This window comes from Neophocaena asiaeorientalis, unplaced genomic scaffold (genome assembly GCF_003031525.2).
Source record: "Neophocaena asiaeorientalis asiaeorientalis breed wild unplaced genomic scaffold, Neophocaena_asiaeorientalis_V1.1 scaffold155, whole genome shotgun sequence".
NCBI lineage: Eukaryota > Metazoa > Chordata > Mammalia > Artiodactyla > Phocoenidae > Neophocaena > Neophocaena asiaeorientalis.
Window position 1 is genome coordinate 1453378 of NW_020173040.1, and position 22918 is coordinate 1476295.

General features: G+C 40.1%; 1 protein-coding gene across 2 annotated transcripts in view; it reads left to right on the forward strand.

The window, feature by feature from the left end:
- The window catches only part of LARP4B (La ribonucleoprotein 4B), an 86578-nt gene that overhangs the window by 863 nt on the left and 62797 nt on the right, over positions 1-22918 (forward strand). Inside the window, exon 1 of one of the 2 annotated variants that reach the window (XM_024742714.1) lies at positions 2608-2848. The exons of the other annotated variant lie outside the window; for it this stretch is intronic. The gene's annotated coding sequence lies outside the window, so the exon portion shown is untranslated. Of the gene's footprint in view, positions 1-2607; positions 2849-22918 lie in introns of those variants that run through there. 2 annotated transcript variants of the gene reach the window in all.

Sequence of the window (22918 nt, forward strand, 5' to 3'; positions counted from 1 at the left end):
CCCGCACTGCTGCGGCCTCGCCCTGCCCTCCGCCCGGGCCCGGGACCGCGGCCGGCCGGGCGGGGAGGGCCCGGGTCACTCGGACCAGGAAGTAGGATCCTGTTGCTCCGGGTATGCTTGGGACGGTCCCGCTCTCCTCAGAGAGGTTTGAGCAGAGGCAGATTCTGGAAGAATTAAGAAAAAATTCTAAAGACGCCTTGTGTTCGAGAAAGGGGCAGGTCAGGAATCTCTTACCACCTGCTTCTCAGTCGTGTCCAATCAGAACGTAAAACTTAAGACTTGTTCAGACTTCACTGTAATTTTGTATTGCAACTTTCCGTGCAGGTCATCTTGTCTTCCCCCTCATTTCTACATAAAACGGTCTTTAATTTAGGCTGAGGTGAAACTTGAGAAGATTATCTGTAGGGTAGCTATCCTGTGCGTTTGAGACCCTCTCTTTGGCTGCACAGTAACTTGCCCTAAATGTTAAGTGGAAGTTTGAAGTTTTGGATAACTGAAGGAATGGGAAGAATTCCCTGGACTGTTCAGGGAAATCAGGTTGTGTGAGGGTTTTTAGAAAAAGATAATATCAAGTTGAATATTGTAAGCATACAAGTTATTTTCTTGTTTTTAAAGTTTTTCTCACGACATTTAGCTGGTCTCTTATTTTGTGTTAAGTATCTAAAATGCTTTTGAAATAGGTTCTGAGTTGTAGTTTGCAAAGACCACAGTGGGGAAGAGTGACGTTCATTTCTTTGGAGGTCAGATAATAGGTGCAGTGTGCAATTTCCATACTTCCCCACCTGCCTGGCTCCCTGTAATTTACAGTCAGGGTAATTTACAGAAGTTGAAATGGTTGTGGCTTGTCAACTTTTCTCTGTATTTAATATTCTGAAGGGCAGTTTTATAATCAGGCTCTATGAAATCGCTTGATGTAACTTTGCTTGAGTTGCTAAGGTGGAATACTTTATGCAAGGCATCAGGTTAGCAAGTTTATTGTTCAACCATAAGTTTGATTTGTGTACTTCGCTTTGAAACTTGTGTTTAGTTAGAAATAAATTTCATCCTGTATTTTGAAAAGTTGATGTGTGTTGCCTTTGTAAGGTGAAAAAGTGGGTGTGTGAAGAGAGATGGCTTCTTATTGATTAGAAATTACCCTCTGGGGCTTCACTTTCTTATCTCTAAAAGGAGGATTATAAGGATTATAATAACATCAGCCTCCTAGGACTGTTTGTAACATGTTGATGTTGGCTGTTTTTGCTCTCTTTTTTTTATTACTCGGATTCTTATTCAGAATTTTGAAAATGGTGTTTACCTTATTACTGTTTTCAATATTCTTTTAGTGAGTGTCAGTTTTAATTTATTAACAGATTTTTTTTTTTCTTTATCACCTGTATCTGGGCAGAGAAAGCAGGTCTGAAGACAGAATGTGTAGTTGGAGAAAGGATTTATACTATATTTGAGTTGGAGCCAGAGAGAAAATGGATGATAATATGAGAACAGAAGTTTCTTGGCATTTATTTTAACGTGTTTTGTTGAAGAGTAGCCAAAATTAAATGGCAGCATGTTCAGGGAAGATTTTGATTTTATTTAAGGTTCCTAGGAATTGCACTTTAAAAAAAATTGAGATTTGGAGAACTTATTGATATTAATATGGTTTTCACAGATGAGCACATGTTTAGACAAATACGTATTTAAAATCTGTGGAAACAAATATTTTACTTAATCACTTGTTTTTAATGAAGCAGTCTTCATATATCATAAAACAGTTCCAAAATACTTAAGTGCAAGGTGGGAACATCATGTTTTTAATGTTAATAACAATAAGCAGTGCTTTAAAGTAGCCCCACTACTTAACATAGATTTGCAACAATCTTACAAGTTTTTGCAATGATAGAGCTGTAGTTGATGTTACCAACCATGTGGCTGACAAACTCCTTTCACTGTTAATTTCAGTGTCCTGCTGCTGGAATTCATACTTTCTGTAGTGATAACTAGGATTATAACCTAGGTCTTCTAATTTTAGTAACTTGTGTTTCCTTTATGATTGTCCCTTGAGATTGCAAAAAGCTCTGTAGCTATATTACTTTAAATTCCATTTGTTTTCGTCTTAATGTTTAAGGCAAAAGTTTCAAATAGGCTTTCATAACACATGCTGTACTCTTGCAGGGTTCTCTCATATTTAAGGATTTTTTTTTTCCCGATTGGTAAAGGCAAGAAAATCATGTATATTCTTGTAATTCCTCCTATAAGACCATTGACTCAACCTTTTAGTAATGGAGAGAAGAAAACAAGCACTGAAGTTATGTTTATGGAAAGTACATTGTTAAAAGAAACAGACACTGCTACAGGGTTTGGTCGCTTATGCTCCTTTGTAAAACTTTATTCCTGTAAAGAGTTCTCCTTTTTCTGTAAGAGCTAATTTTAGAGTACCTAGTAAAGGAGGCACTGCCTTCTGAGAGGGTTAAACTCACCAGACCTGATTTTAATTTAGTTCAGTTTGAACTTTTTGCTCCTAATTGTTGCACTTGTTGGTATCTTTGGAGCTACTCTACTTCTGGAGCTATCTTGATTAGAAAATGAATTTATTAGAACGTGGAATTGTAAGGTAGATAACCATTAGGTTCTCTTACTGAAAGGAGGAGGATATTTCCAACATGGAAATTTTTTTCCCTAATGTTCTAGTGCTTTATTTTTCCCACATGTAAATGTCTTCCTTATGATCAGGCAAAATGATTAAGTCAGCTTATGTTTCCTTCCTTCTCACCTCCCCCATCCCAAACCTTTTGTTCCTTCAGTGCTTATAAACTTTTTCATCATTTTTTTGGAGAAGCTGTCATGGTTCCTGTGTAATCATGAAGGGTTGCAGGTGAGTGATGCCACCCCTTTTGTGCCTTCTATCATGGTCTGGTTTCCTCTTTAGTGTCAGACCTACTTCCCTACTATAGTGAGACCTGGGCCACAGAGTGCATTCTGTAACATGGTGGACATTTCCTATTTAACTTAAATTTGATAATCCTTGAGGTGAGACTTAGTCTTCACTGAAAATGTTCTTTATGAAATCTGATATGCAGAAGTTGTGGCTTAAAAACTGATAAATTAGGGTGATATTTATTTGTGTGATAAAAATAAAATGCTCTTTTATTTACACACACCATTTTTGTCACACTGTAGTGAGAGGTTGCTTTAAAGGCATATCCTGATTGTTAGGCCCTTTGTAAAAACTCCTCAGTGACTGTCCCCTGCCTAACTAAGAAGTGCCCAGGGGCCTTGCCACTTCTGCCTTCTCCTTGCGGGCTGGACCACCTTTGGTTGGCCTGCTCTGTGGCCACAGTCCTCTCCCCAAAACCATGGCCTTGTCTTTGCTCTCTCTTTCTTTTGCCTGGAATTGAAGGTCTTTTCTTCTTTTTTTTTGACTTAGCTCCTTAACCCATCCTTAAAAAGGTATTTCAGGAATGCTTGCCTTAATTTTTAATGTCATGCTGAGTGCTTCTCTGTTTCCATAGCACCCCAAGGCATTGCACTAATTAATTAATGTAAGCTTCTTGTGGGCAAGATCTTTTTATGTCCCTAATCTCTTTGCCCAGCCCAGGGCCAAGTGTTGCACTACAGATGTTGAGGAAACTTTGTTTCACTAGGGGGATAAGGTACCTCCCACCTCAGTTTTAGAGGAATTATTTGCATGGTTTCATAAACAAACATGAAAATTTTTACTTGAAAAGAATGCAATAGAAAATGCATAAAAATTCTACTTACAAAATGTTAACTGACTTGATAGCTACATCTAGCACGTACACTATTTTAGGTGGAGTGATTTAACTACGTGACCTCTAGATAATATTCTTTCTCAGTCTTTAAAAATATGCCCCTTTTGATAACAATATTTCTTACCTTCTTTATTTTGCTTTGAAATGAAAACAAATTATATTAGCCAAAAACAAAGCAATTACAATAGTGAAAATGTATTTTTAAACTTCAGTGGATTTTTCAATTTTTTATTCCCTTTTGAGAATCATTGCTCCATGACCTGGTGCAAAGGAGGGCCACTGTGAGGAAAGAGGAGAGTTCATTCATTCCTTTTTTGAGCAGGTATTTTTGATCAACCACACATTAGCAGTACAAAGATGAATGATACCAGAACTTTTCTCTAAGGCTTGTGGTCTAGAAGGAATTAAGACAGTGAATTGTTTTATTTAAAGTAAAGTAGACCAGCATTTTTGGACTCTTGAACCCTCTGTACGTGAAACTTTTTTAGGACTCTCCACTCCATGCTTCCTTGAGCAGTCCCGTTAGGACAGTCGAGTTTATTGTAGTGTGGAGTGTGGTGGACACCTCTCATCTCCCTTCCCTGCTTTATTTTTGTTTGTAGCACTTATTACTACGTTACAACATGCCATGTAATTTCTGTATTTTACGTACCTTGTGTCTTCTTGTACTTGAATGTAAACCCTATGAAGTTGAGGGTTTCTGTATCTTCTGTTCATTGCTATGAACCCAGACCTTAGAAAACAGTATGCACTAAATAATTGATGAGTAAATCCCAGGGTTGTAATGGTGAACAAAAGAGAAAATTGCCCTCCTCTCTGGAACTTTCTGTCCACTGAGACAGGGAGACAAACAGATAATGTTGTGCTGGGAGGTTGTCATGTAGACCTTGAGGGATTGGGCAGGGGGAGGGAGCCTTCTAGGCAGAGGATAATGGTGCAAAAACTCTGAGCTAGGAACTCATTTGGAGAGGCTGGCGACAGGGATGGGGTGGGTGAGGCAGCAGCGGGGTCCTGCAGGGTCTGGAGCTCCTGGCATGGGTGAGAATTGTGCTTTCTATCCTAAGAACAGTGAGAAGCAGTCAGAGGGTTGGTTTGTTTGTTTGTTTGTTTTTGCGGTACGGGGGCCTCTCACTGTTGTGGCCTCTCCCGCTGCGGAGCACAGGCTCCGGACGTGCAGGCTCTCGGCGGCCATGGCTCACGGGCCCAGCCGCTCCGCGGCATGTGGGATCTTCCCGGACCGGGGCACGAACCCGTGTCCCCTGCATCGGCAGGCGGACTCTCAACCATTGCGCCACCAGGGAAGCCCCAGTCAGAGGGTTTGAAACAGGAGTATTCCAAGACCAGAATTGCCTTTTTAAGCAGTCCTTCTGCTTTACAGAGACTTGTGTCGAAGGGAAGGAATGGATGCATACAGACTGGTTTTACTTGGCCCCAGGGTGGCAAGCTCTCTTGCTTTACACTTGTGTTTGTCACAGTGGAACAGTCCAAGCCCTGGTCTAATTGAAGAATAGGTTGCCTAGAACCCCTTTCATTTGTATTACACATAATCGTGTGTTTAAAAAATACTTTAAAAATAGGCCTCAAACCTGCTAGCATTTGTCACTTGTTTAAAGTATACTTGTTTAAAGTATAAAGTATATTTGTTATTTCAGCTTTTATTAAGGCAGACTAATTAACAGATTCCTTTTTTAGAAACATCTCTGAAAAATGAGAACATTTTGTTTTCAGATTTCAAAAAGCTTTGTTTTATTGTCAAAGCTTGAAAATATAGGGATTAAAAACATAGTGACCAATTGGATATAGATTTACAAGTTGCCTCAATTATTATCTCTTTCTGAATATATTAAACATTCCCTTTTCAAATATTTTTTTCTGGAAATAATCAAGTCCTTTAAAACCTCTTCTTTAAATACTTAATACTTTCTGAACATTTTTATTTCTGTTTGTTGATTACATATGTCTCTGTATTTCATTGTTGAGATTCTACCATCTGTATAATTTCTGCCTTGCCATGTACAGGTGACCCTTGAACAACGGAGGGGTTGGGGAGCCAGTCCTCTGCACAGTTGAAAATCAGAATAGAACTTTCCAGTTGACTCTCTGTATCTGTGGTCCCACACCTGTGGACTCAACCAACCTTGGGTCGTGTAGTACTGTAGTACATATTTATTGAAAAAAATCTATGTATAAGTGGACCCACGCAGTTCTGTGTTGTTGAGTCAACAGTGTGTGTGCGTGTGTGTGTGTGTGTGTGTGTGTCATAAGCACACTGCATATAGTATGTACTGTAAACCATTGCTGCCTGGCTTCTCACAGCTCCCATGGTCAGGGAATAACAGCAGCCTTTAAAAGCAGACTTGAAGTCCCCATGGAGAGAGTTGCCTTTTAAAAATCTGGGTATTTAGAAGGCAAAAGCATTTGATCTTTGCTTGTACTTTTATGGTATGCTGGTTGTCATTTAGTGCAGAAGCTCAGTGTGGAAACCTTTTGGGATAAACCTTTCTCTGGCATTATTGTAAGGTCCATGTTCCTTTTGGATTCATATCTGTATCTCCAGTGATGTTTGGTGTCAGACTAGAATGCTATTTCTAGTTTCCCTTCGTACAGACCATTTCCCTTGGAGTACAGACCATTGTACAAGTGAGTAACTATGAGTCAGCAGTGTTTGCTTCTTCACACCTTAAATATCTAGGCAGGGGAAGGGCAGCTGGTGAGGACAGAAGGATGCAGTGATTAAAGCAGCTCATACATAGTACTTGCTGTCTGTGCGTGTGGCCCTTAGTTTTTCACAGCTCTTCCTATTTCTTTGTATACATTGACAAATTTTCCTTTATTCTGCTGAAATCATTATCTTTCAGGGCTCAGTGCAGGAGAGTTAATCCTAAACATGAAAGGACCGGAAGTAGAAAATAGGATCACCAAATAAAATTGCAGAAGCATTCAGGCACACAGATAGAATTTGAAAGTCTCTGTGACCTGGCGAAACTTTCAGTTTAGAGTGAAATGTTTTCCTACAAAAGAGTGGCTTGGGATCCTAAAATGACCATAAATTTTAGTATTTTCAGTCATGGACACTCTTAGCATACTGTTCTTTGAAGTTTAGAATGTTGAGAGTGTGTTTGATTGTCATTGTGGAGGTTTTTAATCTGTTAACGTAGTTTTAAGTTTTTCGTGAAATCGCGAGATTACAGCTCAAGATAAAAAACCATAGATCAGGTGTTTTCCCAAATTCACTGTATGGCCACAAGTCATATTACAGCGGTCCTCTCTTGTCTGTGGGGGATACATTCCCACAGTGGATGCCTGCAGCTGCGGATAGTGCCATAACTCCTATATAATTTTTTCCTATACATACATACCTAGGATAGAGTTTATACATTAGGCACAGTAAGACATTAACAATAATAATAAGATATGACAATTATAACAATATACCATAATAGGAGTTATGTGAATGTGGTCTCAAAGTACCTTATTGTACAAATTTAATGCCTTTTCCATCTTAACTAATCGTTTATCAAACACTGTGGCTATAACTTTTGCACTTTGAGGTGTGACAGAAAAACTAGCACGAATTTCTTCTTCCTTCACAATTTTCAGTGTTCGTACTGTAGATCTTAACCTCAGCACACAATTTTTTTCCTTATTAAGTCAGGAATTTTCACCTTTTCACTTAAAGGAAGCACTTTACAGCTTCTCTTTGGCATATCTAAATTGCCAGCATCACTACTCTTGCACTTTGGGGCAATTATTAAATAAAATAAGGGTCCCTTGAACTCCAGCACTGCCAGACTGTGATAGCTGATCTGATAGCCAGCTGGCTGCTGAGTGACTAATGGGCGGGATACGCGCTGCACAAAGGGTTGAGTCACGTCCCAGGTGGGACAGTGCAAGATTGGGCCGTGCTACTCAGATGGTGCGCAATTGAAAACCTATGAATTGTTTATTTCTGGGATTTTCCGCTTGATATTTTTGGACCATGGTTGACCCTGGGTAACCAAAAGCATAGAAAGCAAACCACGGATAGGGAGGGACTACTATGCTAGGTAATATTCTGAGTGGGGCAAATGGAAGCTAGATCATTAACTTCCAATTTACAGTTTGGTGCGTGGGGGTGAGGTTAGGTAGGTTTATTGATAATTGGTGAAGAATAAGTGTACTAAGTGTTTAATGATTAACAATACACGTAATCAGCCTTAATCCAGTTACATAGAGTAGTTTGGTTTTTTGTGTTTTTGTTTTTGCGGTACGCGGGCCTCTCACTGCTGTGGCCTCTCCCGTGTAATCAGCCTTAATCCAGTTACATAGAGTAGTTTGGTTTTTTGTGTTTTTGTTTTTGCAGTACGCGGGCCTCTCACTGCTGTGGCCTCTCCCGTTGCGGAGCACAGGCTCTGGACGCGCAGGCTCTACGGCCATGGCTCACGGGCCCAGCCGCTCTGCGGCATGCGGGATCCTCCCGGACCGGGACACAAACCCGCGTCCCCTGCATCGGCAGGCGGACCCTCAACCACTGCGCCACCAGGGAAGCCCGAGTAGTTTGTTTTTATCAGTGCCGTTGTTACCTGCCTGGAATTATAAGACTGAGAGGGAAACCTTTTATCCTTTTTGACTATTCATGTAATGTTTGGTGTGAATGAAATAACACTTTGAAGTAAGTCATTTTCTGAGACTTTGAGTTTTGGTCTACATTATTTTATTAACCGAGATTTGATAATAGTTTCTGAAAATAACTGCCAGAAAAATTGTGTAGTATTACAGTTGTAGTGTGAGGGTTTTAGAGCTCTAAAGATTCAGAGACTGAAACCCACAGAAGTAAAATTAATTAGAAATACAGCTAGTTGGCTGGTGGCAGAGTGAGGACTATAACTTCGGTCCACTATTAATAGAACTCAGTAGGATACCTTTCAAGTTATACCCTTAACAGTGGAATTTCAAAAGAAAAATTGAAATTGGTGAAAGTGTTAGTTTTATGTATCCTATAGAATTTTAAGTCAGCATTTTATTGTTATGTTTTTAAAGCAGATTTGTAAAGCAGCTATTAAACTGTGCTTTTTAAAACATTGAATTAATGTTTTTATTCCAGGAAAATTAAGGGTTTTGTTTGTCATTTTAGATAATTTAACCTATTAGCTTTAATCCATTTAAAATCCTTCCTGTTAGGAAGGTGCTAACAGGTCTTTTGTCTGTATCATATATTCAGACTCGTCTTTGAGAAATAGTCTAAGGAAAATTCATTTAAATTCAGTGGTCTCCTTCCTAAAGCATTTAGACCTTAACATCCGCACCCCGGTGCAGGGCTCTGCCTTCAGGCTTTGGAAGCAGCAGCCCCTGTGTTCACACCCACCACCTTTCTGTGAAGAGGAGGGCGGGCTCCAGAGCTCTGAGCACCTCTCCAGGCCTTCAGTTCGGCCTTGTCTGTCTGTGTTCCTTTCTGCTGGGTGCCCAGTGATTTCACACCTCCACAGCCTGCAGCTTTCCTAAATGGAGACCTGAGCGCAGGTCATCCTCCGCAGTGTATTGGACTTGTAATTCGGGTGACCCAAAGCCCTTGCTGCTTTTTCCCCCCATTTGTTCTTTGGAACATCTGTTTTACTGTTTAGGAAACTGAGGCCTGGAGACAGGTACCTTATATCACACGAGAGGAGAGCAGAAAATGGGATTTGCCTAACTTCTTGTTTCCAAGTCCACTGCAAATAGTGCCCAATTCTCAGAAAGCATAGGTGTCTTGCATAAAGGTGCCTTAGGTCCAGTAACCTGATAGATTTGAGAGCAATAAACACAGCATAGCTAATCATCAGAAATGCTGGCTTTAATTAGAAAGTTTTAATAGTTGTTTTATAGTGATGATTGTTGAGGTCAGGGGTAGCCCACAACAGAAGTCTGAGAGAAGGTCATTTACCTTGCTGAGCAGTAATTCAAAATTATTGGAGCTGATTCTGATCCTCATAGTTGGCTTGGAACTTTTATGGTGATGTTATTAGTGTCATCGTCTGTTGAACTGTAATCCTCAGTGGGCTAGGACTTGTGATCCAGTTACTTACAAAATGGAGATGGTATTATGTTGGAATATCAAATTGAAAGATTATCCAAAGTAGTACATGCTTTTGAATTATAACTGTGGAACATAAATTCTTTTTTCAAACATGGTATCACTTTTGTAAGGAATGCTTCATGTTAGGGGGTATTTGATGTATTTTAATATTAACTGATTTGCACAGTCATTTTGGAAAACATGAAAGCGTGTTCAATTGTCAAACCTAATCTTTGAGGATCGTGATTAGGTTCTGTGCTTGGACTCAGTGGCTGTTACTTTCTGAGTACAATGTGGTACGGGTGTCCCTGCTGTCCTATTCAGAAGTGGAGCACTCCTCTGGAACCTTCCATAAGCCAAAATGGTATAAAGCAAAGAAGCAGTTACCTTAGGACACATCTTGTTAAGGGAGGCACAGAATAGATGGAGGTAAAGCCCAGATGCTCACAGACGCAGCTCACAGCCAGGTGGCTGGATGCTGAGGTGCTGAGTGTGGCGGGGGAAGGAGCTCAGCGGGGCTGCTCTCACTGCTCTAGTGAGCGATGCCTCTGTGACTGCTGCAAAATGAACGCCAGAAAGCTGCCAAGCCGCCATTTTTGATTTTCGCAAAAGCAAAAGTTCTCTTCAGGTCTCTTGGTTAGCAAAAACGGGTACTAACATAGGCCTTTCATACAAGCAAACTTTGACAAAGTGGGAGATCTCTGTGTTTCATAGCTCCCTGGGGCCGGTGCCTGGTTGTTTGCTGGCACTTGTTTGAGCACATGCTCTGTGCTGACAGGCCCTAAAAATGCTCACCACCTGCTGGGTGGGGGTCCCTGCTCTTACTGTCCTCATCCCACTCCCAGCCTGATGTCATAGGTGGACTTGGGGTGAGGAGGGAATCCTTGAGCTCCTGGGTTTGTGTTTAACATTTCTAGTGTATGTCCATTTTTCCAGTGAAAGGAGTCATAACTTTCAGCATATTTTCAGAAGGATCTTTGACCTCTACTTTCTTTTTTTTTTTTTTAATTTATTTATTTTTGGCTGTGTTGGGTCTTCATTGCTGCGTGCAGGCTTTCTCTAGTTGCAGCGAACGGGGGCTACTCTTCTTGGAGGTGCACAGGCTTCTCTCATTGAGGTGGCTTCTCTTGTTGCAGAGCACAGGCTCTAGGCACGTGGTCTTCAGTAGTTGTGGCGTGCGGGCTCAGTAGTTGTGGCTCACAGGCTCTAGAGCGCAGGCTTAGTAGTTGTGGCACATGGGCTTAATTGTTCCACGGCATGTGGGATCTTCCTGGACCAGGGATCGAACCTGTGTCCCCTGCATTGACAGGTGGATTCTTAACTACTGTGCCACCAGGGAAGTCCTGACCTCTACTTTCAATACAAATAATAGGTTTTGTGTGTTTGCCGCTTAGGAATTTCTTGTGAGTTGTCATTTTGATAATTCAATGTAATTTTTTATTGTCAGCATCACTTTGTATTTAACTCTTCTGTATGTTCAGATCCCAAGTGCACACTTACATGTATGTACACACATGTACACACATATACAAAACCTAGAGAGTATCTAAAATAAAATGAAAGTGAACTCAAAGTAATTTTACCATGATCTAAGAATGTTGCCTTTTCCCACATTAACACATCATTTGGAATATTCAGCAACAGAAGCTTTCACTTGGAGTCATCTCATTTTCTGAGCTTTATATTTTAAATACTAGGAATTTCCTTCCACATATTTGGTGCATGAAAGATGAGATGATTAAACACATTTCCTGAGATTATGCTCTGTTGGGTACTGTATCAGGATACAGCGGTCAAGAAAGTAGATACTTTCCCACCCTCGCATCACTGGAGAGATGGCTGCCTTGCTGCGTGTAAAGGGTTTGCAACTCAGGCTTTGTGGAGAGCATGGAGAGTGACATTTCCAGCTGGGCTGGCTGGTTGGTGTCCCAGTGTTCTGAGTGCCTGCGTGGTGGGTGTATGCTGAGGGTGGGATGCAGGTCTCCTGTTTCAGGAGTGTCATTCTGCGGAAGGATTGGTGGGACAGGGAAGACCTAGGAGGTTGGGGTAGTCATTCTGTGCAAAGATTATGGTTATTGGAACAGTTTAGTGACAGTAGAGGTAAGGAGGTATAAGCTTATGTGAGAGAAGGGGTTAGAAATTTATTTGCAGGTTTCTGGTTAGAGCAGCAGGGTAGATGATGTACTGTCTTTCCTTGAGATTGAGGGATTGTCAATTTTTGTTTGTTTGTTTTATATGAGAATGGATTTTTTTAAATGGTTGATTTTGAGGAATCCATAGGTCAAAAAATGTTTGCCGGATATTTGCTTAGATGCACTGAAATTTAACACATGGTGTTAACTGAAATCAGGAAAAGCTGAGAGCAGGAGGCCCAGTGAGGTAGGAGCTCCAGGTGATGATCTCCTGGTGAAACCAGCTACATGTGGGCAGCAAAGTGCTGGGGCTGGTGGGCTGCTCTTTGTTTTCTCTCTGTTCCTCTTCCTACCAGTTGAGTTGTTTGCTTACACAAGCCAATTAAGTTTGTCCCCGAGTTTGTTCAGGGCAGTTGTACTCATTAGTAGATGATTTAACTAATATAAACTGATAAAAATAGTACAAAACAGTTATCATAGGAAAACTAATTTGAAAACTTTGGAGTGTCTCAATAAAAACAAATCACCAAAACTGCTATTAAATTAGGTAGATGGATATGACAACTCTAAAAAATTGGGGAATAATTATTCTAGAAGCATTGCACCATTCAGATTATTTTTTAAGTATCTAAGTTGTACTTTAAGGAAACAAGTGAAAGTCTTAGGTGATTCATTAGGATGTGGTTTAGGTGAGAAAGAAATAAAAGAACGTCCAATAGACTAACTCAGTATAAGAAAAAGGCCCAAGTGATGAGTATATACAAGTTCAAGTGGCTCAGGATTCATGTATCAGGTTTCAGAATCGCCTCCCTTACTATACAGTTACTTCCTGTCACATAGGATTAGAGAGCATCCAGGGAGGGTCAGAGAGGAGGAGCAGAAAAGCAGGCACATGAGGAAGAGAGCGCTTGCAGAGGCCGCCTTCTGGTCCATCTAGCGTCAGGCAGGCGAGTGGCCGTCTTGGAAGGAACAGTGTCCTTGGAGAGGCTGCATCTGGTCCAGGATCCCCCCCAGTCACTTGGTTTTGTTCTGCTTCTCTTGTCTCCACTCTCCCTCCCTTGCGCTCTGTCTTTGGAGACAGCACAGGCTGGGCATGTTTAGACAGGGACAGGAGGAAGAGGTTGAAGATATAGGAAAAGAGAAGGGAATGGGATCCAGACCACAGATAAATGACCAGCGCTCTTACAATTAACAGGTAGTTTTTTCTCTAAACCTTCTCTGATATAGAAACTGCAGAGAAAAACTCATTTATTTTCATGAAGTTTTTAAAAGTTGTCTTAGGTGCAGGTTGTATGTATTTGGGTTCCTTGCCTTGACTTTCGAGGTCTAGTTTTCAAGAGCTATATAAGATTATAGTGTTATGGAATATTTCCCTTTCACCAAAGTGCTAAGAAATATAGGTCTATTAGAAATACTAAATTCAGGAAAGGAAAGATGCACATTAACGTAGATCTTGAAATAAGTCATATTTTATCACTACTTATAAAGCTGTTAAGTGGCTTTTAATTTTTAAGGAAGATGATTTGCATGTCAGGTAACAAGATTTTAGGGAAGACCCATAGGGCTGTACATGGGGCTTGAGGAAGATAGGTTGCCCTATTTATTACGGCCATCTGTTGCATCAAATACAGCTATTTACTGCTTTGGAGCTCTGCAAACCCTGTGGGAATTTCATTGTCCTTCCTTTGGAGAAACATTACATATTCAAGATGTTCTTGCTTTATTTTGGTTTATTGCTTAGTTGATTAATGTAGATCAGAAGTACCTTTTCCCCACAGCAAAGCTTTTCTTTTTTTTTTGCGGTACGTGGGCCTCTCACTGTTGTGGCCTCTCCCGTTGCGGAGCACAGCTCCGGATGCGCAGGCTCAGCGGCCATGGCTCACGGGCCCGGCCGCTCTGCGGCATGTGGGATCTTCCCGGACCAGAGCACGAACCCGTGTCCCCTGCATCGGCAGGCGGACTCTCAACCACTGCGCCACCAGTGAAGCCCCAAAGCTTTTCTTTTAATTTAACATACTTGAAAATTACATGTTGGTAGTACTTTAAGAAATTGGTCTGTTACAGGATGAAGAAAAAATATTGTCAGTATCAGGTGTACAGTTTTTTTAAATTACTGAATTTGTATATGGTTCCAGAACTTTGAACAATCATGCCACCTCTAGTTCTGGTTTTGTGGCGCCCTCCTAGGAATAATAAGCATGTCCCAGTTTGAGCAGCACAGGGTTAAAGCAGCTCCAAGATGTTTCCAGCTCTGACGTTCTGTCATTCTTTAAAATGTTGAGTTCTAAGTTTGCTCACCACCCCCCACCCGTCTTCCTCTTCAGGTTAAAGAGTATTGTGCTCTTTCAACTGAAAAACTGTAGTTATGTGATTATAAATTGGAAAGCACAATAGAATGTGATAGGCAGTCCTTGAAAAAATGCAAGATTAATTAAAAGGGTGAGGTGAATAGAGACTTTTTCCCATAAAAAGAGTTGAAGAAATGTACTGTCTAGAGTTTATTTTTGAAGAGGGCTTCTGGGTCTCTTGAAAGACACTTTCGTGGTATTGGTTCAGACTTTAGGTACATGTGTATACTATTGGTATATTTAGCTATCAGCATTTTTTGTTTTCAAATGTAAATGAGAGAAAGTGATTTTTGTGGAGAGTTTCAATAATCTCAAGAAAGTGATCACATGTTCAAAATGAAAGTAACAAAGCTGTATAGTTTAGAAAAAAAAAAACCTACCTATGCTCAGTCCCCTAAGGTAAAAATAAATTATGAAAGATACTGAATGAAGCAGTTCTGCTCTTTGTCCAAAGGGTGATATTATGCATGAAAGGTCAGCAGTGATTGTTTTTTTCCTGCTCTGGACTGTAGACACGTTTAGCTTTCTATCAGCAAGGTTAGTGTGTGTCTGAGAACAGAGACACGTGAATGAGAGGTGCAGGCACTCACGTTGGAAGGGCCTTTGCAGCAGGTGAGCAGACTGATGTGAGAAGGACTTGGGGGTGGAAGTGAGGGGGCCTGAGTGAGGCAGGAGACGTATAGGGGGGCTCTCAGCCCGGCAGACTGCTAGCCAGACCCTGTGCACCTGGCACGTGGGGGGGCCCTCACTTTCAACCTGGGAAGTAGTTCTTACTGAAAAAATGCTGATAAACAGATGAATGGAGGTCAGAATACATTCTAGACAGGCTGGACTCAGGACCATTAGCTTTCGAACTATGAAATTGAATATCTTTGTTAAAATAAAAGTATTTCTTGGCATATGTACTCCTTCCACATTAGGCTGAGTGGTGTGGACGTGCTGCCTTGTGTCCTGTGCAGGCTGCCAGTTTGGCCCTGGCACTTCCTGGTCGTGTCCAGAAAGATGTGTCAATTAGCAAAGCTTGCACTGGTGAAAAAGTATGTGGCTGTTTGAGGAGATGCTGTTCTGTTGGAAAACGAGCAACTCATGATAAGAGCAAGAGGTTATACTTTGAGGGCAGAAAGGCTGTATCTCTAAGGATGTGATTCTCTGCTTCACCTTTGCACTCACATTTACCAAAATTTTACAAAACAGCTATTACGACCACTTGCAAAGTAAGAGAAGGATTTTTATATCTTCTCCATATTGCTTTACTTGTTTCAAATAATAGTTTATTTAGGGTTCCTTATAACCTAGTAAAATAATCTTCTCAAATATTTGTCTTCTCCAGGACAAGATAATATGTCATAAACCAATTATAAGTCTTAAAGCTGCAAGGGACCTTTTTCACTTTTTTGTGTGGAATTATCTAGTAAAGATCTAAATTGGAAGCAATTAGTAGAAAAAAATTATAATGTAATTTTTATGGTATATGTGTCATGTAGATACTTTCCCATTCCTATTTGGCTAAGAAATAAGTTTTTGCATGTTGTGTTTGATTTTATGCCCTCCCTAGGAGCAGAACCAGATCAAACTATGAAAAAGTTACCTTTTCCTCCTACTGTCTTTTTCAATAGAAACACAGGTATGCATGTATAAAAGGAAATTTAAAAAATTAATATCAGTTTATTGGCAGCATCTGCTTAGGAATATGTATTTCCATACTGGGTGCCAGTTTGAAAGCGTAATTAAACAACTACTCCACTGAGATTGGATTGCTCTCTTTTCATTCATCATCACTGTAGGAAGACAGTGGAAAGAATGGACTATCATAGAGATACTGAATCTTAAAAAGCAAAAGAGCTAGAGTAACAGCTTTCCTGGAGACAGCCGTCTATTGCTCTGTAAATGTTCCCACTATTCAGGCCTACAGATTCAGTTGAGGATATAATCTGTGGAAGGTGCTGTGGAAGGTGCATAAGCTGATCTGCCCCAATATGAATTATTCTGCTGTGAGACAGGAATATGCATTTTAGATACTGTAGGGTGATGCAGACAGCTGTGAGGTAAACAGTACAGCCCAGCCGGCAGTAGGAGACAAGTATATGATAACTGTCATTCCCATTGTGGTGTTTGATTTTCTTACACCTCTTTATCTAGAGTTGGGCATATTGAGTTCATAAAATATTTAAGGTACAATTCTTAACACACATCCTTACAGTCCCAAGATGCTAGAATTGTGCTTTGATGATTTGATTTGGCTTCTTTGACCATTTTTGTCTTTTTCTAATGAGATTATTTAGTTTCACATGTCTGGGAGGTAAACTGTCTTTCTAAAAAGTATGATTAGACATTGAAAGTAACAGATTTTAACTTTTCTAATTGATTGTCAAAGGGGTCACACACTACTTAATTAAGACAACCTCTGAAGTTATTAATAATCCATTTTTCATATATAGATAAAACTGTGTTTACTTATCTAGTTGAATATTTACTGTTTTTTTGTAAAATGATTCCAGTTGTTAGGCTGGAGTTCTTAGAACATATGTCTGTTTGATAGCATCGTGGATCGTCCATCTCCTCTGCTTGTGCTGTGTTCCTTAACTCATTGCTCTTGATCACACACAGTTATTAGGCGTTAGAAGAGACCTTAGCATATGTGGCTGCAAATGCAGAAAGAGTATTTAGACAACGGGATAGTAAAACCATATGTATTTGAGTGTTACTGACAAAATGAAGCTCTTTGGGGTAAATTATAATATATCACTGGTGGGATATATTTTCCTGTTGTGTCCTATACATACTAAGAAGAAGCACATGGATACCTTTGAGAAACTAAGGATGGTAAGGGAGAGGCACACGTATGGTCACTGCTGTAAAGAGTAGAGAGGCTGTGGTGTGTGAGGAAGGGAATGAGAAGGGGAATCTAAGGTTGCCTTCAGGAAGGAGGGAGGAGCGTTCCAGGCCAGGAGAACAGAATGTAAAGAAAGGTCTGGAAGTATTCAAGGGTTCAGTGAATACAGAGCGTGGGGGGAAGTCTCTGTCCAGACTTCCTGACTTCAGAATGTTTTTAGATTCAGAAAAGAGGCTTTGTATTTGGCACCCATATAGTGGAGAGTTGTCTTATGTGAAATGTGTACCTTTTAAGGTCAACTCACAAAGCAAAAATTGTCTCTACCCTTGAAAATTCCCCAGGAAGGTGCAGTGTATCATCTCTCCACACTCTACTTTTTATTCTGCCTTTGAATCAGATCACTTTTTGTTGTAAAGAAAGATGAAGTATTTGGCTTATATTTAGGCACCATGTTTTTTTCTTTTTTTTAAACCGCTTATTTTAAGTGCCAAAATCATAATCTGCACATTGGTAGAAAATGAATATTACCATAAAAGGGAAGAAGGAACGAAGAGCAGCTAAGGAAACTATAGGTACGTCTGAGGCCCCATCACAGTGGGGCGTGTGCCCGTTAGTGTGGACTGACAGGGTGAGCTGCCTGCACAGGTGCCTGTGAACCAGCTCACTGGACCTACTAGCCTTGTGGCCTTGACTGCGTGTCCTCTGAACTCAGTTTCCCAGTCTGCTAGGTGGCCGTGAGACCTAACAGAATTAAGGTTAATTTAGTACTATGTAAAGTACTTAGAATAATGATTGCACAACAGAGATCCAGATGCTGATTCTAATCTAGAGACAAATCATCCATGTTTCCATGTTACCTTTTTGTACTAAGAAAAAGAATTTCATGCTGTTTTAGGAGAATGATATCTTTTTTTTTTTTTTTTGGCTGCGTTGGGTCTTTGTTGCTCTGCATGGGCTTTCTTTAGTTGAGGCAAGCCGGGATTACTCTTTGTTGTGACGCACGGGCTTCTGATTACAGTGGCTTGTCTTGTTGCTGAGCGCAGGCTCTAGGCGCACGGGCTTCAGCAGTTGCAGCACGCGGGCTCAGTAGTTGTGGCTCGTGGGCTCTAGAGCGCAGGGTCAGTAGTTGTGGTGCACGGGCTTAGTTGCTCTGGGACATGTGGAATCTTCCCAGACAAGGGATCGAACCCGTGTCCCCTGCATTGGCAGGCGGATTCTTAACCACTGCGCCACCAGGGAAGTTTTGACTGTTTTAGAAATTATCAAATTCTCTGTCCTTATCATTTGAAAACCCATTGAAGTGCGCCAGGCATGTGTTTGAAAATAAGGCTCTTAACCTCTAATTGTTTACTATTTGGGTTGTTTCAACTTTTTGGCTATTATAAATAATGTTGCTATGAATATTTATGTACAAGTTGTGGTGGGGAAATATGTTTTCAATTCTCTTGGGTGTATACCTAGGGATGCAATTGCTGAGTCATAATGGTAACTCTTTAACATTTTGAAGCTGCTTATCAAAGCGGCTGTACCCTTTTAAATTCCCACCAGCAATGTATGAAGATTCTCATTTCTGCACATCCTTGTCAGCGCCTATTATTTGTCATTTTGATTATAGCCACCCCAGTGAGTGTAGAGTGGTATCTCATGTTTCAATTTGCATTTCCCTAATGATTAATGATGTTAAGCATCTTTTCACCTGCTTATTGGCCATTTGTATATCTTCTTTGAGGAAATGTCAGTTCAGACTCTGCCCATTTTTAACTTATTTGTGTCTCAGTTTTGGGAATTCTTTATTCTAGATATGTGTCCCTTATGAGATATATAACTTGCAAATATTTTCTCCCGCTCTCCATATTATCTTTTCACTTTCTTGATGGTGTGCTTTGAAGCACAGAAGTTTTAAATTTTGATGAAGACCAGTTTATTTTTTCTTTTGTTGTTTCTGCTTTTGTTGTCCCAGCTAAGAAGCCATTGCCTAGTCCATGCTCATGAAGCTTCACTCTATTTTCTTCTGAGTTTTATAGTTTTAACTCTTATAGGCAGGTGTTTGCTTCATTTTGAGTTAATTTTTATAGAGTAAGTTTAGAGGTCCAGCTCCATTCTTTTGCATGTGGACAGTCAGTTGTCCCAGAATCATTTGTTGAAAGGAGTATTTTTTCCCCACTGAATGGTCATGGCACTCTTTCGAAACTCAGTTGCCCATAAATATAAGGGTTTATTTCTGGATTCTTAATTCTGTTCCATTGATCTGTATGTCTGTCTTTTGGCCAGCACCATACTGTTTTGATTTTTATAGCTTTGTAGTAACTTTTGAAATCAGGAAGTATCAGTCTTCCAACTTTGTTCTTTTTTTTTTTTTTTTTTTTTAAATTTATGTGGGTGCACTGGGTCTTAGTTGCAGCAGGTCAGGTTCCTCAGTTGCAGCTTGTGGGCTTCTTAGCTGCAGCTCGCTGGCTCCTTAGTTGCAGCATGGGAACTCTCAGGATTGGTATCGGTACGCATGTGGGATCTAGTTCCCTGACCAGGGATCGAACCCAGACCCCTACATCGGGAGCACGGAGTCTCAACCACTGTGCCACCAGGGAAGTCCCTCCAACTATGTTCTTTCCAAGATTGTTTTGGCTATTGTGCATCCCTTGCATTTCCATAGGAATTTTAGGATCAGTTCATCAGTCTCTGCAAAAAAGGCAGGTGGGATATTGATAGGGATTGCATTGATTCTGTGGATTGATTTGGGGAGTGTTGGCCATAAGAGTAGCACGTCATCCCATCCATGAACACCAGGCACTTGTCCATGAGAACTAGTTATGTCTTTTATCAGTGGTTCTCAAACCTTGTGGGCTCAGGACCTCATTACACTTTTAAACATTGAAGGTCCCTAAGAGGTTTTCTTTACATGACTTATTTCTATCTATATTTATATTAAAAATTAAGACTTCGAAATTTTAAAAATGTATTTTTCTTTAAAAATAACAAACTCCTTGCATGTAATATAAAATTGCCTGTGAAAAAACACCAGTCTTTTCCAAAAACAAAAAGTAATTTAATTAGGAAAGTGGCATCATTTTCTATTTTTGTGAATCTCTTTAATGTCTGATTTAATAGAATCTCGGCTGTAATCTCATCTGCTTCTGCATTTGCTCTGTTAGTGATGGGTTATTTTGGTTGAAGTGTAAGAGGGAAAACCTGGCCTTACACAAATATGTGGTTGGGAAGGTGAGTTTTTTTTTACATCTTTATTGGAGTATAATTGCTTTACAATGGTGTGTTAGTTTATGCTTTATAACAAAGTGAATCATACACATATGTTCCCATATCTCTTCCCTCTTGCGTCTCCCTCCCTCCCACCCAGAAGGTGAGTTTTTAATAGTCTTTTCATGTAACCTTGAACTTTGATCTTACACCAGAACTCCACTGAGCTTCTGTGAGGAGAGAATGAGGGTGAAAAAGACATGTCAGCATTCGTTTCAACCTCGTTGCCCCAGAAAGGGCCTTTGGGACCCCTGATGGAGCCCAGACCACACTTTGAGACCCCCTGTCTCAGAGAACAAGACTCATAGTATAACTTCATGAGAAAATGTTGTGATAACTGAATGACAGTTTTATTACCCATATTGACAGACAGCTGGGTCAGTACCTGCTCTTTCTGCAGGAGAGAATTTTCTCAACCCTAAAGGATTAGGTGGGTGGTTTGTGAACGTGGAATCAGCCAGCCGGTGAGTTTTATTAAGTATGTGTGATATATAAATAATAAGTTATTCCAAAAAATTGAGCCTACAGGAATGAAACAAAGTGGAACATGATCCTTGAGTTTTAATCTTAATCACACATTGTTACTCATCTGGTGTCCTTTCCTTCCAGTTTCATTTGTTTCATTTTTAAATATTCACAAAGCTCTGTGAATTTTAAAAACATAGTTGTAATTATACTGTCCACAGTTTTATGTCTTGCTTTTTTACTTTATGTAATCTTTGTGAATATTTTTTAATACTTGTAATATATTGCGCTTTTTTTGCTTTTCTGTAGTTAGTTTCTATTTCCCCTTTTTTGACTAAAGCTTCCATGAACATTTTTTATAAAATGGTTTACATATTTTTGAATTGTTTCATTAGTACAGATTTTAAATAGAAGTAAGTATGGGAAGTTTTGGATGTGTATTTATACTATATCCTAGTTAGAGTTTTCTTTTTGGTTTTTATTATGGAAATTTTAACTACACAAGTAGGGAGGACATTAAAGCAGTCCTCCACGTACTGTACCCATCATCTAGTTACAGCTACCATTAACTTGCTGCATTCTTGTATTTCTGTTTCTTCTCTTTCCTTAAACTTACAAAAAAGTTATTAGCATATTTCAAAGCAAATTCCAGATGTGTAATTTCATCTGTGGTCTTTTAGTTTATGTCTTTTAAAAATAAGACATTTAAGAGTAAACAGCCACAGCACCTTCATTGCACTCAACAAAATTAATAATCACCTTTTATCAGCTAGGCAACGTTCAATTATTCCTGTGAAAAATGTCATTTTAACTTAATTTATTCAAATCTGGATCCAGATACAGTTCTCACATTACATAAGGTTACTTTGGTTAAAGCTTTTGTATTTTGTAGCAATAAAAGTCTCCCTTTTTTTCATGTCGTAGATTTGCTGTAAAAATGAGGGCATCTGTCTGTAGTATGCCCCACATTTTGGGTTTAGCTAGTGGCTTTGTGTTGGTGTTATTTAACACATAGTGTTCCCAGAATTTCCTTGAAATTGGGAGTTGGATATAGAGGTTTGATTGAATACAGGTTCTTTTTTTTTTTGGCAAGAATACTTCATAGATCTGATACTCTTCGTCCCATTAAGAGTGTGATACCTACTTGTTGCACGTTAGTGATAAGATTGAAAAGTAGCTTCAGTCCCTCTGAGACAATCATTATAAGTTCCCCATCAGCTCTTCCCCTAGTTTTAGCAGACATCAACCATCATTTCATTAGATGTTGCAACATTTTGATTTTCTAATGCTGTTATTCACTATGAGTTTTAAATTGTGGTTCCTGTATAGTGAACTGTGTGCCCTGATCTTTGGTTTTGCTGAAATAGTCATTCAGGAAAGGCAGGCTGATGCTTGTTTCCTAGAGTAATCTTCAGAAAAAGAAGTTGGTATCATAACAGCGTCCAGAAGTGACTAGTATAGTGGTGGCGTTTGAACTGTTGTGGATTTTTGTATGTTTGTTTCCATTCTTTCTTTGTGCCCCTCACATTCTCTGTCTTTGGCCATCTGGAGCCCCTCCCTTCCTTTCCTGTTGCTCCTGTGATGTGACCACAGGAGTCTTGGAGCACTTCCTTGCTATCATGATAAGGTGTGCCAGGTTCATCTCAAATTGAGCAACGTTCTGCAAAAGTGTGGCTGAATGAGGAGGCAAGACTGAGGGGCTGTCACAGGTTGGAGGAGACTGAAGAGAAGTGACAGCTCAGTGCCGTGTGGGATCCTAGAGTGGGTTCTGGTGTAGAAGGAGGATACTAGTAGAAAATCTAATGAAAGCCAAGGAAAATATACAGTTGACCCTTGAACAACGCAGGAGTTAGGGGCGCTGACTCCCATGCAGTCGAAAACCAGCATGTAACTTGGCATGCAGCCCTCCATATCCACAGTTTTGTACCCTGGTATCCTTGGTTCTGCATTTTGGATTCAACCAACCACAGATCCAGATCGTGTAGTCCTCTGGTATTTTTTATTGAAAAACGTCTGCATATAAGTGGACCCACACACCTCAACCCCCGTGGTTCAAGGGCCAACTGTAGTTTAAAAAGTTACATTTACAATAAATAAAAAAAGATTATGTA